The sequence below is a fragment of the Pleurodeles waltl genome, chromosome 7 (assembly GCF_031143425.1).
Source record: "Pleurodeles waltl isolate 20211129_DDA chromosome 7, aPleWal1.hap1.20221129, whole genome shotgun sequence".
NCBI lineage: Eukaryota > Metazoa > Chordata > Amphibia > Caudata > Salamandridae > Pleurodeles > Pleurodeles waltl.
In genome coordinates this window covers 1,187,667,178-1,187,683,825 of record NC_090446.1, presented here as the reverse complement: position 1 = coordinate 1,187,683,825, position 16,648 = coordinate 1,187,667,178, and the positions used below count along the sequence as shown (strand labels likewise).

The following is a 16,648-nucleotide window of genomic DNA, read 5'->3' as shown; positions in this document are numbered from 1 at the left end:
AATCAGATACCGGTATGAGCTTGTTAATTTAAACTGAGATTTTAATGTGAAAGAGACGTAACTCCCTCCTGATTCTCTAGAATTTAATTGATTGTGATTTTATATGTTTTATTGACCTTTGGTGTTATTTATATGAATTGTTCCATGTCTTGTGATGTGTTATTTTGCTTTTTATGGCTTGTTGCCAAAATAAGGTTGTTGTGACTGACTGGCTTCCCTGCAGTCTGGACTGTGTTAGTCAGACTGGGCAGGATAGGACTAGGACAGACACTGTCCGCAGGCTCCGCTGATGCAATCCCTCAGCCTCTTTCATAGCTCCTCTGCCAGAAATCGCAGAGTATCTGGATCAAGGTATCACCTCTTATGAAAAATGGTTGTCTTTGGCAGTCTCTCTGTCAGCTCCAGTTACTGCACCCTGGTTCTCAGATAGTCTTGAACTGAAGAGACAAGCTTGTAGAAGACAAGAACGGAGATGGCGGAAGGAGATAAGCAAGGCAGAAAAAGAAAAATCAAACTAGCTATCAGTTCTTATAAAGCCTTCATTTGTAAAGAAAAATCCAGATCTTCACAAAACAAATCGAGCTAGGAAACAATTTGGCCAAAGAACTCTTCCAGGTAGTCTCTAAACTTTCTGTTGTGCCTGGTAATAAACAATAGTCAATTAGACAATAATCAGGATTTCTGTAATACGCTCATGACTTTTTTTTTCGTAAGTGCAGCAGATCCACAACAAGTCTGAGCATAGCTCGTTCAAAAAGGTAAATATCAAATGACCATGGAAGTCATTCAAACTATCTTTTCAGACTTCTCCACTCTGACCAAGACTCAGGTGATGATACTGATTCAAAGTGCCAAGTCAGGATCTCGTCTTGATCCCTGCCCTCCTGCCATACCTAAGATAGCTTCTGAAACAATTGTTGTCTAGCTTACTGACATCTTCAGTGCCATGTTTAAGAAAGGAATTGAAGGATCAGCCCTTTCCTTATTAAAATCCTTCCTATCAGAACGGTGACGGACTGTGGCCCTGGACCCATCTGTTTCAGACACCTCATCTCTTCCCTGTGGGGTCCCGCAGGGCTCCTCAATCAACCCAATGCTGTTCAATATTTGCCACCTCACGTGCCCCCTTAATTAGGTCATTCGGTTTTGACTTCACTTCTGATGTGGATGATACACAAATTGTGGCTTAAGTGGCAACAATGAACTAGGCAGTGGAGAAAGATTTCATGACTGCATGTTAGTAATAAACAACTGGATGAACAGAAACTACCTAAGACTCAACTCGGGTAAAACTGAGGTCATCTTGTTTGGGACCCAACCTACCTTCTGGTCCCCGTCATGGTGGCCGGAGGAGTTAGGGTCCCTCCTAGTCACAGTAAATAAAACCAAAAATCTAGGAGTCATTATGGCAATAAACTTACTTTTAGAGAAAAAGTGATCTCATGTGCCTTCTGCATACTGAGGATGATCAAGAAAGTCCTCCCTTTTATCCCAGACAAAGCTTAGAAAACTGTGGTCACAGCTCTGATTTTATCAAAATTTGACTGTTGTAATGGCTTGTACGTTAATATGCATAACAAGCACCTGAATAAATTGCAAATCCTCGAACACCGTAGCTAGATTGCTCACCAGAATCCCCAATTCCAAGTCAGCCTCACAAGTGATCCGTAATCTACATTGGCTCCCTTATCAGACAACATATCAAATTTAAGGTTCTTTGCATTGCCTATAATGCATTGCATGGAGGTGGGCCAGACTACTTTAGGTATATCTTAAAAAAAATCTGAGCCATCCAGATGTCTGCTTCTCAAGAGCAAACAATTCTACTGGTCCCAGGATAAGAAGGACAAACCGGGGAGGGGAGGTAGTAGCTTTGTGCTTTAGCAGACTCTGAAATGAACTGTATCAGAGTCATGCCTAGCTTACTTGTGTTCAGAAAGGCACTTAAACATGGCTTTTTGTTTAAATAAGTTGCCAAATTTGAGCCTATTTTTGCTGAGCTAGCACCAATACATGTCTGGGTATCCATGTGCTCAAAAAGATCCATTAACATAACATAGCATAGAGTATATTGTTAAATTGGCAGCAGAGTGGCCTAGGTGAGTTTTTGTTTTTCAAGTTTAAGCTTTACATTTTTTACGTTATTTTTATTGCACTTTTTACAATATACAGTCATATTTGTGTAAACATGCCAACAGTACAGCTTTGCAATTTTTCTCATTAGTAACACATGTCAAATGGGGTCCACGATCCAATTCTTCAAACAAAGGGGGGGGGGGGAATCCTTTACATATCCAGTCTCACACAAATTCCGACGAGACACATAAAATTCAGCCCAAGTCCGTCTGACACATGTCTACTCTTTACTGTTGAGACCGCCATCATGCGCATATATTCTACACTGCTCTCTGGCGTATTGCAAATGCTTGTCCGCCGCTGCCCCACTGGGAGTCCCTGCACTATCTCCAGAATATTCCGAACTGTGGTCCCCATTCTTCTGCTTCTTAGCTGCCAGTTGCTCCATGTCTTTTTCTGCGTGCTCGTCCACGCTCCATTTTTTTTTAAGTCTTCACTCCTCAGCCACTGCCCACTCACGCAGTTCCGCTTGCTATCCATTGGCCAGGAGGCGGTGGTGGAGGACTGGCCCAGTGGATTGCAATGCGTCTCTTTGCCAGTAGTAGCTTCGGCAGGGCAACTCTATACCTCACCTTCCTCCCTATATTGGGGGCCAGCAGGAGTCCGAGAAGGTAATGCTGGACAGTTCTCTCAACTCCGATGCCGTCACCCTATGCAGGTATCCTTCCACCATTGTCCGGTACTCTCCCAATCTGGGACAAACCCATGTCATGTGTAGGAAGTGAGCTGGTGGCCTCCCACACCTGGGGCACTCACCATCCAGGACGGAAAAATCCTGTGTAGGTGCTGTGGGGTGAGATAAGCATGGTGCAGGTGAAGGAACTGAGACAACTTAAATTGCGCATTACTAGCTGTATCCCGTACCTGGGCATGGTCACATTTCCACTCCCCCTCTGTGAGCTTGTCTCCAAACTCCTCATCTCAACCGTTGCCAACAGCCTCCATGTTTACACGCCTGTCCCACTTCAGCGCCCATACAGCCGTGAGAGTAGGCCTCTTCCAGAGCCTGCATCCAAGATTGTAGTTCGTGTGGATGACTTATCTCTACATGTTATAGCAAACAAACGTGTAACTAGACCCCATAAAAATCAAAGGAAGTGCTTTACAACACTCACAAAAAATGTAAACTTTGCTCATGTGAGAATAATTGTATAATAAATACGCAATGGGCTACATCACATTTCTCAACAGTTTTATTTGAAATGAAAGCGAAAAGAAAGCATAAGTGCTGTTCCCCCAAGTTGAAACTACTTGCAAGTTAGTAGCGACGTGTGACATTCCAGAATAAAGTTTAAACACGGCAGGTTTGAAGCCCCAAGCGTGCAAGCTTCAAATCTCCTTTCAGACTGTTTGTATAGATTCTCACATAGTTCAAATAACGAATTCAAACACATAAAGACACCCTTAGTAAAAAGAGAGATCTGAGGCTCATGATGGGTTTTTCAGGACCATGCCCTTTGATAATAAGCATTTGTAATGCAATAAGTCTCGCATTTTCTTGAGTTAGAGCTATTGGTGTTATATTCATAACTGGACTTTTCTTGCCACATAAATTGATCAACCCTGCAGCACAATTTTATTCTATCTGCCACATAATTCCAGTGGCCCTCCATAGAACTAAAGCACTTCTATGTACCTTCTTCCTCTATCTGCAGCATAAAATGAAAATATTGCCATTATTTATTATATTTATTTATATTATTACTTTGGGGTCCCCCCAAGGAAAGAAGGCTATTAACGCTTGCAAAGGCAAAATAATTCAGATGCTTTCACATTCATTCACTTTACAGTGGTAAAGGGGGCAGGGATACAACCTTATATAACCCCCTGGCCTGATCTGGCATATAAATTCACATTTTGTTTTATGTAGAATGCAGGTTGTCAGCAGAGCAATTTATCCTACTTCTGTGATGACAGTAAACTAACCTGTGTGAAAAGCCATGATCTGCTGTGAACAAATGATAAACTAGCCACATTTAAACCTAATCTCAGAACCATTACCATGATGTTCGCACAATGTCAAGTTAGATGAAGAGCAACGTTAAACAAGAAAATGTAAAACTATTCCTTGGCTAACAGGTTTCATGTGGCCCCTACCTACAATAGTGACTTAGTGACATCAAGTAAACCACCTCGGATATGATAGTCAGTCAATCTCTCCATCATAAATGCAGCTCTTAAACTTTCCCATATTTATCATTCACCTTCATTAGCCACAAGACGCTAACCATTAAATTGACTGCATAACACATATCAACGCGCATGCTTATTTTTTATGAAAGTCAAAGTTTCAGAAAACTTTAAATCTAAAATAAACTGTATATTTTTACTTAAGAAATAAATTCGGGTCACAGCACATACGAAGTTCTTCAAAAGAAATGCGTTGCTACATGAAAATGTTTAAGTAGTAAAAAATGTTAACTAGCAATTTAAATTTGTTCCATCATACCAAAAAAAAAAATCCAGCATTTTGTGGAAACCTTTATACTTTGATATTTTACCATAGACAAACAAAAGTGTCATCATGTCTTAAATAGAAATGTCAGGCAAAACATGTACCAGTAAGAACGAATTCAGCAAACTCCAAAACTTTACATGCAAGAGGGGCATGCTCTTATTTCATTGTCAGTTCTGTATACAGGCATTTTACTGCAGTCCAAATTGACAATGAGGAAAAAGTGGGCAGCGGTGCTGAGAAGTCATTCACACAAAATGTTGCTGAGCACAGTTTTGAAAGTGCAGCTACGAATGAATTTCGTCCAGATAGTGCTGCATGTGAGCAGAATTCCAATTCTAATATAGGCTGCAGAGCACATACTGCTCCAGATCTTGTTCTGTGCCTTTTTTCCTGCCACCTCGGCTATGCACTGGATGGCGCTACTTAACTCTAACAGATCCACAGGTCCATGTAAGAGAGAAGAGACAACAGAAGGGCAGGTGTAGTTCCTCCCTTCAACTTAACCTGAAAAGAAGACAATTTGCTCTTGACAGCAACACAGCAATATCATAACTTCTCAACATTAAAAATGAAGTTCATTCCAGTAATTACAGGACTGTAATAACTTGGAGACGTTTGCCGCGAGAAAAAGTACAACACGAGAGACACAAGAAAAAGCAAACAGCGGCACAGGAAGGAGGGCAGCAATGACTGGAGGGTGGGGGGTGCGAGTGAGGAGGCAACAGATGGCCAACAAAAAGGATCAATCAGAAGTCCGCTGGGAGTAGGAAGGAGGGGCCATCACATGTTGCAACTGGAGCGAAGAGTGAACATAGTGTGATGGCCAACAAAATGTTCCTTTAGTGAAATCGCCTGGGAGGGAACTAAGCACAAAAGGGAGGGACATTTAGAAAAAAGCACTAATAAAAAGGAAACATTTAAGACAAGCCCAATAAAGAACGAATGGCAAGAGTGGGCCCTCCATCGCCTGACTAACTGCTGAAATGACCAAGGGTGCTGAAGAAGCTACAAGATAGCATACAGTGCTATACAAAAGATATATAATAATGAACAAAGCATAAGTGAACCATAAAACCTCTCATTTACTGGAAAAGAAAAAATGTTAGGAAGCTGCGCTGCATGGTTCTGTCATTACATACATTCCTCAGATTGTTAGTTAGAATTGTATTTGAATTCAAATATTTCCATTCATGTGCCACAGTATGCTGTTCTGTGCAGATCCGTCATTACTCATTATTTGTAGAATTCTGCCCAGTCGATTAGGACTATGATGAGGACTTTCACAAAAGCCCATGCTTTTGATATGCATTTTAAAATTTTCTACCATGCCTATGAGTAAATACCTGCATTATAGACTTTTCAGTTTCGCACGGCACTCCACACACATTAGGACAAGCATTTGCTATGCAACGGGTCTCGCGTTTGCTCATGTTAGAGCTGATCGCGTTGTAAACTCCTAACCCGACTTTTCATCTATCGGCAAAAGTGCTTTTATGTACGTAAAAAAAAAAAGTGAAATGTGTAAGCGCTCGACTTCTGCCAAGCGAAATCGCGCTAGGAAAATAGAGAAAAAGTAGTCCACGATCCGACAGAAAACAGCGAGCCTCGCATGTTTTCTGTACTTGGTCGCTGCGCTCGAGGAGGGCTAGCCACCGGAAAAGGCACGACGTGTGCATGCCTTCCACTAATGAAAGCAAGCAGATTTTACTAGGCAAGCCCACGAACCAATCAAACACACTGACGTGACGTCTCGAGGACTCCGAGCCCTTTTCTAATAACTTAAAGCGTCTCGCTGCGATACGCATGCGCATGCAACGCAGGCTCGAACCTAATAAAAATAACTCGCTGCCGTATACCTATATCAAAACTTGTTACAGAATGTTTCCTTGCATTGTAACACTTCGTTATACGAAATTTCATTTAAAAAAAGCCCTCAACAAACCAAACTTGTGAAAAAAACAGTTGAGGCAGCAAATAGTGCAAAAGTAAACTTAACAAAGAAAACAAGTTCCATATTCATTTTTAACTTACCTTGTCTCTCATCTACAGCTTCCTCCACTGATGTAACAATTTCCTCTTCCCTCTCTTCATACTTAAAACCTTCGCTTACTTTGTGGACAACTTTATTCTGAAGAGGTTCCACTGCTGCCCCGTTAACAACAATGATGCAGATGGCAGGCAGAAATACACACAAGTTTAAGTAAAAGTCTACTTCTCCCCATCTGATATCCGGGAAACAATGCAAAATATGTGCCACGTGTCCTGTAAATAGTGCTTGGGTTCTGCCCTTTGGTATGAAAAAAGTGGGCAGCGGTGCTGAGAAGTCATTCACACGAAATGTCGCTGACCACAGCTTTGCAGCAGCGCAGGAAGGACGGCAGCAATGAGGGGGTCTGAGCGAGGAGGCAACAGATGGCCAGAGTTGGCCAACAAAAGGGATCAGTGCTGGGAGGAGGGGCCATCAACGTAGTGCGAGGGACATATTTTCTCTTTTAAGTTTGTGGGAAAGTGGAAGAGGCCGGTCGAATTATGTGCATTATTCTTCTAAGGGACACAACTTCTTACCACGATGTGTACAGTTGTATAGAACTTTGTAAAAATATTTTTAGATTGTTGTAGCTTTGTGTCTCTGAAAAGGTCATGTAAATCGACTCCTGTGCAGTGAAATCTTCTTACTAAATGTGCATTATTAATAATAAAATCGGTGTTTTATTCAGCAACATAGCTGGCAAATTATTCTCTTGTAATACACAATTTGAACCTGTTATAATCAGACATCCTTTAAGGGTCGGTGTTTGAGCATTGCTTAAAGAGGCAGGTATGCAGGTAGTAAAAGCTCGCTTAAGGACACACTGCTGGAATCCTAGGTTTGAGCTGATAAAAATAGTGTAACCGTAATTCAGGAGGAACTGGCCCAGCCCTCTTAGCATCTGGCCAGACCATCCTAAAGTGCATTATCATCTTTGAGGTGCTTGCCCCTAAAACTTCCATCATGGGCCCATCCCTGGCACAGGTACTGTACACCCCCCTGCCCCCGAAGTGGCAACCCGTATTGTGTATGCACCCACCATTCTCACCATTTCTGCCACCAATCCGCAACATGACACTTTCTAAATTATGATATTACTGGACATATTCATGAATATTGTTAGTAGTGCATTGTACTTTAAAAAAATACCTCTTACTTCAACATATTCTACCGATATCAGTTTCCCCTAATTACTGTCCAATTATTGCTTAGACTGTGCCATATGTCCCTATAAAAAAGACCCCCCCACTGAAATACTGGACAAATTGCCATGTAAAATTATCTTTAAACCTACATTTTTTTTAAACTAATATTACATATTAATATCGTGCTTTGAAATACATCACTGTTTCATAATTTCCACCATGGCACCAACTTCAGTTCGCAGTTTCCTGCCAATGGGTTCTGCAGCATCGCACAAATATTACCCTCGTCTTTTTTCTTGAAACTTTGACAGGCATGTTTGGGTTTACAGAAAGACAAGGAGGACGGAAATTAAAAGGAGGGAGAAAGAGAAAAGCACTTAGCCACGGCGGTGAGATGGCAGGAGGATAGAAGAAAATGGGAGAGGAGGGTAGTGGAGAAATTGAGGGGAAAGGGAAGAAAGAACAAGTCAAAGGTAGCAAGGAAAGAACAATGAGAAAAAGAAGAGAAAAGTGCTAGCACAAATGGATTTGGGGGAAAATGTGAAGTAGAATAAGGTTTAAGACAACACAAAGAAAGAGATAGGACTGAAGTGAAGCCAAGATATATATATATCTGTATGTGAAAGTGTTTGGGAGGAAGGGATCAGAGAGGGCAGGGCGATGGTTGGGGTAATAAGTGTCGGATGCAGAGAGGGGTCAGGGAAAAATAGACGAGGGAGGAAAGGTTAAGGGGCGCAAGGAAAGAAGGAAAAAGCTAAGAAGGAGAAAAAGAAGTGAGAGAAAGAAAGTATAAGTGGGCAGGAAGCAAAGAAAGTGAAAGGAAGGAGTGGGGAAAGGGAAGCGGGATAAAGGGATAGGGACGAGAGCGGAAGGATATGCGGAATGAGAAGTGCAGCAGATGTTGTGGTACTAGCGTCTTGTGGTGAGAGGAGCCCAGTGCACCTCCTATCTGGGTAGGTATGGCTATCATTTAGTACCAAGCTGGGTGGCGATGGGGCCCGCGTGCCTTGCTCCCGTTAGGGCCCATGACACCTTTGCTATGCCACTGGCCTAAATGGCTGCACTTTGGAATGTGTCACGCAGGTTCTTGTTAGCCACTGCGCTATTTTCAGTGGTGATCACATAGTATTAAGAACCGTGCTCCGCCCTAAACAATAAATCCATTTCCTTCCGGACAGGTTTGTGCTCGGGAATTTTTGGTTTTGTATGTTTCACACACCGATCCAGATCTCCCAACTTGTGAAATATTGTCAGTCACAGCCTGAGGCACTTTAATTTACCATCTCCTCTCTCACGCCAAATAAATTACAAGCATAGTCAAAGCCAATAGATCTTACCTATACAAGAGCTATTGGCTTTGGAAATGTGTTTTACAATTTTGTACACCAGTGTGGCTCCTGTTCAACACAGCTAAAAGCTAATGGTGTGGAGTCCGAGAGTAGAGTGTCGTAGAGTGGATTTGTTGGAGTGTTATTGAGTGTAATGGGAGGGACGAGTAGAGTTCAGTGGCAGAGAGTGTCATAGGGTGGAGTGGGTTGTATTGGATTGAGGTAATGGGGTGGATTGGATTGGTCTAGAGTCAGGTGGATTGGAGTGGGGTGGTTTGAAATGGGATGAGGTGGATTGGAGAGGATTCAAGGGGGGTGAATTAGATTGGATTGGGGTGGGTGGGTGGGTGTTTTTGATTGGAGTGATGGGGTGGTTTGGATTGGAGTTTGGAGGATTAGATTGGACTAGTGTGGGGTGGATTGGATTGGGTTGTGTTGGATTCACAGGATTGTAATGGATTGGGGTGGGGTGGATTGAATTGGAGTAGGGTGAATGGATTGGAGTAGGGTGGACTGAACTGGGAGGGGGGTGAATTGGATTGGGATATAGTATGGTGGATTGAAGTGAGAGGAGTGGGGTAGATTGGATTGGAGTGGTGTGGATTGAAATGGGTGGGGTTTATTGGATTGGAGCAGGGTGGATTCGAGCGGGGTGGATTGCACTGAGGTAGGGTGGATTAGAGTCTGGTGGATAGATTGGGGTGGGGTGGATTGAACTGGGATAGAATGGGGTTGACTGGACTGGATTGGTGTGGGGTGGATTTGATAGGGGTGGCTTGGATTCAGGAGGGTGGGATTGGGGTGGATTGGAGTGGGTTGGATTGCATTGAGGTGAGGTGGATTGGCATGGGGTGAATTGGACTGGAGTGGGGTTGGGTGCACTGGAGTGGGGGTTAAGTGGGGTGGATTGGATTGAGTGTGGTGGGGTGGGTTGGATAGAGGCGGAGTGGGTTGAATTGGAGTGGGGTGGATTGGATTGCTGTGGTGTGGAGGACTGAATTGGGGTGGTGTAGATTAAGGTGGTTTGGAGTGGGGTGGATTGGACTGGCGTAGGGTGAATTTTTATGGTTTGACTGGAGAGGCGTGGATTAAAGTTGATAGTATTTGAGTGGGATGGATGGGGTGGATTTGATTGGAGTGAGGTGGATTGGGTAACAGTGGATTTGAATGGATTGGGTTGGACTGGAGTGGGGTGGATTGGACTGGAGTAGATTGGGGTGGGGTTGATTGGATTGGGGTGAGGTGAGGTAGATATGATTGGGCTGGTGTGGTGTGGACTTGATCATTGTCTGGTGGATTGGAGTGTGGTGAATCGGAGGGAGTGGGATGGATTGAAGTGGGGTGGATTGGATTGAAGTGAGGTGAATTGGATTGTAGTGGGAGGAATTGGAGTGGAGCAGATAGTTTTGGAGTGGAGTTGATTGTTTGAAATTGGAGTGGGGCTGATTGTCTTGGATTAAAGTGAGCAGATTGGGTTGGGACAAATTGGAGTGGGGCCGACTGAAATGGATTGGTGTGGGGCAAATCTTTGTGGGATTTTAGTGGGGCAGATTGTTTTGGATTGGAGTGGGGCAGATTGTTTTGGATTGGAGTGGGGCTGACTAGAGTGGGATGGATTGTTTTGGAATGGAGTGGGGCAGATTGCATTAGGGTGGATTGGAGTGGATTAGATTGGTGTGGGTTGGATGGGAGTGGAGCAAATTGGGATGGAGTGGGGCAGATTGGGGTGAGGTGGATTGGATTAGAAGGGGCGTATTGTTTTGGATTGGAGTGGGACAGATTGGAGTGGAACAGATTTGTTTTGGATTGGAGTGGGGCAGATTGCATTAGGGTGGATTGCAGTGGAGTGGATTAGATTGGTGTGGAGTGAATTGGATGGGAGTGGGGCGAATTGGGATGGAGTGGGGCAGATTGGGGTGAGGTGGATTGGATTAGAGGGGGGGGTATTGTTTTGGATTGGAGTGGGGCAGATTGGAGTGGGACAGATTGTTTTGGATTGGAGTGGGGCAGCTTGGAGTGGGACATATTGTTTTGTTCTGGAATGGGGCAGATTGGAGTGGGTCATATTGGAGTGGGGCAGATTCAAGTGCAACATATTGTCTTGTATTGGAGTGGGGCAGATTGTTTTGGATTTAAGTGGGGCAGACTGAAATGAGATGCATTGGAGTGGGGCAGATTGTTTTAGATAGGAGTGAGGTAGATTGCAATGGGGTGGATTGTTTTGGCCTTTGTTCGCGTATTTCAATCTTTCGCAAAACATTGGTAGTGGGGGCTAGTTGTTGGCAACGTTTGTGACATAGAAGCATTTTAAAGCTTGAAGGGCCCGTAACTTTGGTTAAGACTAGAAACACCATTAGTGCACCACATCTCTAAAAGTGGAATACTTACTTTCCAGCTCAATGTTTTGCACCAGGTCAGAAGATACTCCTTCCTAACCAACTACCACCAAGGAGAAGAGGCTAATTTAAGATCTCTGGAAATAGTTCTGGAATTCAAGTCTGTCATTATAGGTTCTAATTATAGACTATAGGCCTAGTTAGAAGATCAATGACCTTATCTAACACCCAGTCTCACAAATTTAACCATTGACTTGTTTACTTTTGTTGAGTCAACCCTTTATTTTAGATGACTTATTTCATGACCGAGCCAGGACACATAGGTTTGTGATACAGAAACAAAGCACTTAAAACTCGTCAGTTGTGGGAAGAAATGGAGAAGATAAGTCCATCCTAGGGGTTGGAGAAATTAAACATCATCTGCCAAAGCCAGTAGATCTTTCAACTAAATAAAGGAGCTACAGGAATCATTTTGGCCCAATAAGAACCACTGTAAAATGTATGTAGCTTTTGGATTATTGGTGAATTTGGTGAAACAGAAGCAGAAATTTTCCAAGTCACAAAAAGAGGCGAGCTTTCTTCAGACACAGCATTCAGTTGACCAAGACGCAAGATGCATAATGGTTCTGTTGGGAAGCCATAATCCTGGAAAATGCTTTCACCAATTGTTACTGGAAGTCATTTTGATCCCCTGCATATGAACAGCAGATTTAACAGGAAGCCCCAAAGCTATCTTGGTGCTACCTTGCTCTGATTCCAGGATCACTTTTATGGCTTTTGTGAGAGTTTGGTCATGTATCAGTTCTTTAAAAGCTCAAAACCAGGAACTGGAGGCAAAACGTTGCAGGGTCTAATCGTCTGGATTGCTGGAAGAATCTACACTTTGACTGTTCTGAACGTTACTTGTGGACTTTATCTTTTAAGCTAATTTAATGGGGTGGTGACACCCTCTTACTGTTCACCAGATGTGGTGGTGACAGTCTGATAATTCCCTGTCATCCTCCTACTTGACTGGAAGTTTTACTTGGAGAATCTTTAGTGCTGGGACAGTTGGCAATGAGATACCCAATGAGATAAGTCAAAAGGTTGGAAACCACTGCCTTATTCTGTCTGTTTTTGCAGCCTTGTAATCCATGCTTGCTACTCTCATTCACTCTCCATATGGGATGGAGCTGTGACTCCTCATGCTCACAGGGTGGGTCAGTGAGACTGTCCTCTTCTGTACCCCACATACCCCTTCCACCTTCCCCTCACAGATGGCATTTACTTAGTTGTTTCATAAAGAACCAGTTGTTGTCTTGCCAAAAACTTCAGAGTCCCATTATATTCAAAAATAAGAAACAAAAAAATACGCAGTGCAGTAGAATAATGACCGTGGGTATCTGATCCTCTCTTCCAAAGTTCTTCAATCATTGCCCATTGGGAAAGAGAATCTGAGGTACTTTGTTAGCTATCCTAATGGTTTGTGGTGCTGTCCTCCTCATCCTCCCTGGGTGAGTGCTGTGATTAGGGTCGGCGGAATGGTGGAGTTTTGCTCCACTAAATTCTGTAGAGTTGCAAAAAGCTCTGAGATTCAGCGGAATTCCACGACCGGGCGGAAATAGGTACACTACACTGCTTGTGCTGTGATTTAGCATTGGGAGCTTTTTCCATGCAGAAAAATCAGCACAAATTACACCATAGGGCCTGTCAGAGGGTGCAGCTTCTCAAGGTGATTTTTTAGCCGCTTAAGTAGATTTTTTTTAATTTTTTTTTTTTTTACTATGTTCTGCCGTCTAACCTTCTACACCACAAAGAGGCAGGCACACCAAACCAGCAATGAGGAGAGCAAAACAAGGGGTTTGACTTGGTCTTGAGAGCCAAAGCACTAACCGGCCCATCAAACATTTGTTATGTAAAGCAGGTAAAATGTCATCTTTTTTTTTTTTTTATTTTTTTTTTTAAACAATTTGTTTCTTTAACATTTGTCAGTGTTTCAGCTTAGGCACATTAATTTAAATAATAAACGATTAATTAATATTTAAAAAATATTATCAAAGGTAATCCAATTCAGTGGCAGTTGTGGCTTAACTACACCGCACAGGCCTATGCCTTATAATTCAAGAATGTACACTTCCTGAGGTCCGACTGCCACCAAACCTCAATTAACACGATTGTAGTAAGTTCAAAACAAGGGAAGGCAGCTGTAGTATTCAAAATATCCTCTCCTAGTCAAACAAAAGTAAATCCGGAAATCATGCATCAATGGCCAGGGGTCATTCCAAACTCAGTAGATGGAAATGAATTAAATGCCCGAGCCCAAGAAATGTTCAACTTCTTTATTCATTCCTCTTGAATTTACAAATTGTGAATCTAGTCCTGATACATTTCAAAAGCCCAGCCGATGTGTTTCGTCCCAACCATGGGGCTTTCGCAGGGCCTATAAAAAAAATATATTCAAAAAACATTTATTTTACAATATTTACAATAAAAGTTGTATAGGAGCATTTCTATACATCTCAAACATTGGTCTGGCTAGTATTCAAATTGTTAATATACAACACGATTTTGTTTCAATAACCCCCTGACCTGTGCTCCCTGGCACCCTGCTTTCTAGAAGCACCCAGAGTGTTTCATAGAGCGCGCAGGCCCATGCAGAAATATTAAAGAGCATTTCATGTCTATTCCAAAAACGTGCACATTTGAAAGGCAGTATGCCGGTTGCTGGGTGGCACACCAAGGAAGGTGAAGGAACACAGCTGGGAAGGGAGTCAGACGCGCTGCAGTGTGACAGGAGCACGCTGTGAGATTGACGAACATGCAGGGGGCAGGGATCTACTGGGAGAACTGAAAGGCCGCTCTGCCCTTTGTTTCTCAATTCGAGGTGGAAGAGGCAATAATTTAAGGAGTAGAGCCAAGGCACGTTTATAGTCTCACTCGGCTGCCTAGAAAATGTTAGAGGTGAATGTAAATCGAGCAAAACATCATTTAGAAAGATGATAAAGCCTTTTCATAATTCAAGAAAGTATATTTTTTAAAGTTTTACCTTATTACACCAGGTTACATCACAGAGAGACATTTATTAAAAGTGATGGTTATTAAAAAATTAACTTTAAAATGAACTTGGACGCATTCAGGCCTCTCGCTCTGACAACAAATCAAGAGGCAAGTCAGTACTCTTGTGCACTAAATATGTAGCCTAGATTCATATTATAACTGGAGCAGCAATATTATAAATAATAACATATTAAGTCTTCACAGACTAATATTTTGTGCAGCTCACATACTGAATTAATGTATGTGACGGTGCATTCTTATGTGATAATGCAGAAAAAGCGGGGTCAGTGAAATTAATTATTTGCATAGAGTCCAGTGCTGGAACTGGAAAAATTTAATATGGGAACCCATAAATGAGGGGTCTAGACATGACAAACATTTTCGAGACTCTGCTCGTGCACAGGCTCTAAGATCCGAGCCAGACCCTTGGCTGCTCTGCTCTGGCTCGGCTCTCCCACCTCTAGTGTACGCTTATGTCTTCATTTGGGACTCTGTTTCAACAGCTTGTGGAATCATCCACTGTCTCCCAGTTAAAAAATTCACATGTTTATCCTCTGAAGCAGTGTCTCCTTATTCCATGCAGTCATACATTTTGAATGCCCGACCCCCACCATAGTCCTCAGAAGTGCACCGTAATTTCAAGTGATCACACCTAATTAGGAGGATTCAATTCCCACACCAATGCCCCCAGTATAGCAGAGGGATTGACGTTACTAAAGTAGGGCATAAGTACTGTATTATATTCTATTGTATTGGAGTATTTGTAAAAGGCTTCATAACCCTCATGCGGTCCCTATAGCACTTTCTGGGTAGTTCAGTAACTTAGCAGTGATGTAGAATTGATAGATTGTTAGTTTATAATGTATCCTATGTGTAGTGTGTTCAGTGTTGTGCACGAAATGTGAATGTATTCTCCAGTCGTGTTTAAGTTACAATTAATTACTGCTTATGCATGTGAAAGAAATATAGGTTCTCAGTTTGCATACAAGTCCCTTTACATTTTATCAGCTGCACCTGCCCGATCACCTGTTGGGTATCAGCCAAGTTTTATTACTCTTGGGGTACTAAATGGTAGATTAGGTGGGATTGTTAGCAGTCCCAACATGACACTTTCAGTACCACAGCCCTCCTGATCTTATTGCTGTAGGTGGACACAGCAGCTGTTAGAAATTGGTTTGTTGATTAACTGGAGTTTGATCCCTGGTCAAGCAACAACCACAATATTTGTTCGGATAAGGCACAAGCAAACCCCAAATGAACCTGTGCTCACCCTCTGATAGCTTGGCACAGAGCAGTCAAGCTTAACTTGATGACAACGTGTAAAGTATTTGTGCAACCCTTAAAACTGTGAAAACACCTCACTGAAAGGATCTCAAATCATGTTAGAAAAATAGAGCTTATTTTAATCAATAAAACAAGGCCAGAATGACAAAAATCCAATAAGAAAAAGTTGGGTTATGAATTTTTAAAGAGCTAACTGTAGAATAGCGCTTACAAACAAAAAGCGCCAATTGGGACCAGCGGCATCCCATTGCGCTAGACCCAGACAAAGTCAACAGTTCAGGCCGTGCATGTTGGGTCGTGGACTGGCTACAGGGACCCAGTAAGGCCAGCTGAACAAAGTACCTTAAATCCTGGTTTCAGAGCGGTGCGTGGATCCGAGGTGGAGATGCGTTGCGCAGCTGCTGGGATACACTCATTCCAAGATGCGGCAAGGCTTTGCTGTGAGGTCCTGTGTGTCAACACTGAGGATCTCATCAACGAGGCTTGCAATGCGAAGGGCAGTGTCTGGGATGTGTTGTGCAGCTAAGGCAAAGCGTTGGTTCCAAAAGCCGTTAAAGCTGTAATGCAGAGCTTTGGTGTCGATGTCTAGGCTAGCGTCAACAAAAATGCTAGGACCCATCCAGGAAAGTTTTGCGCTGCTGTGGTTCTGAAATCGATGCGTTGAACAAAAGATGGAGGATATGCCGGCGATGCGAGTCTTGTGCTCTGGGTCCAGTCCACACAGCAGCAGCGATGCATCAGTTCTGCTTAAGGATGTGCTGCTCAGCAGAGAGTATGTGTTTGTTCTGGTGTGAAGCACCATGGGGTTGTTTTGCTTTCACTAATGACCGAGCTGACAAAAATCTCTGGAATGCACTTCTCAGTTCAAAGAAGACATTTATAATTATTTCACCACG

The 16,648-nt window shown here is 42.8% G+C and overlaps 2 protein-coding genes across 3 annotated transcripts in view; one reads left to right on the top strand and one right to left on the bottom strand.

The window, feature by feature from the left end:
• HEXD (hexosaminidase D) overlaps positions 1-6,928 on the bottom strand; it is a 238,406-nt gene extending 231,478 nt beyond the window's left edge. For both annotated transcript variants that reach the window (XM_069200286.1, XM_069200283.1), the window contains exon 1: positions 6,626-6,928. The gene's annotated coding sequence lies outside the window, so the exon portion shown is untranslated. The remainder of the gene's footprint in view (positions 1-6,625) is intronic.
• OGFOD3 (2-oxoglutarate and iron dependent oxygenase domain containing 3) overlaps positions 1-16,648 on the top strand; it is a 1,107,281-nt gene that overhangs the window by 41,253 nt on the left and 1,049,380 nt on the right. The gene's annotated exons all lie outside the window — the stretch shown is intronic.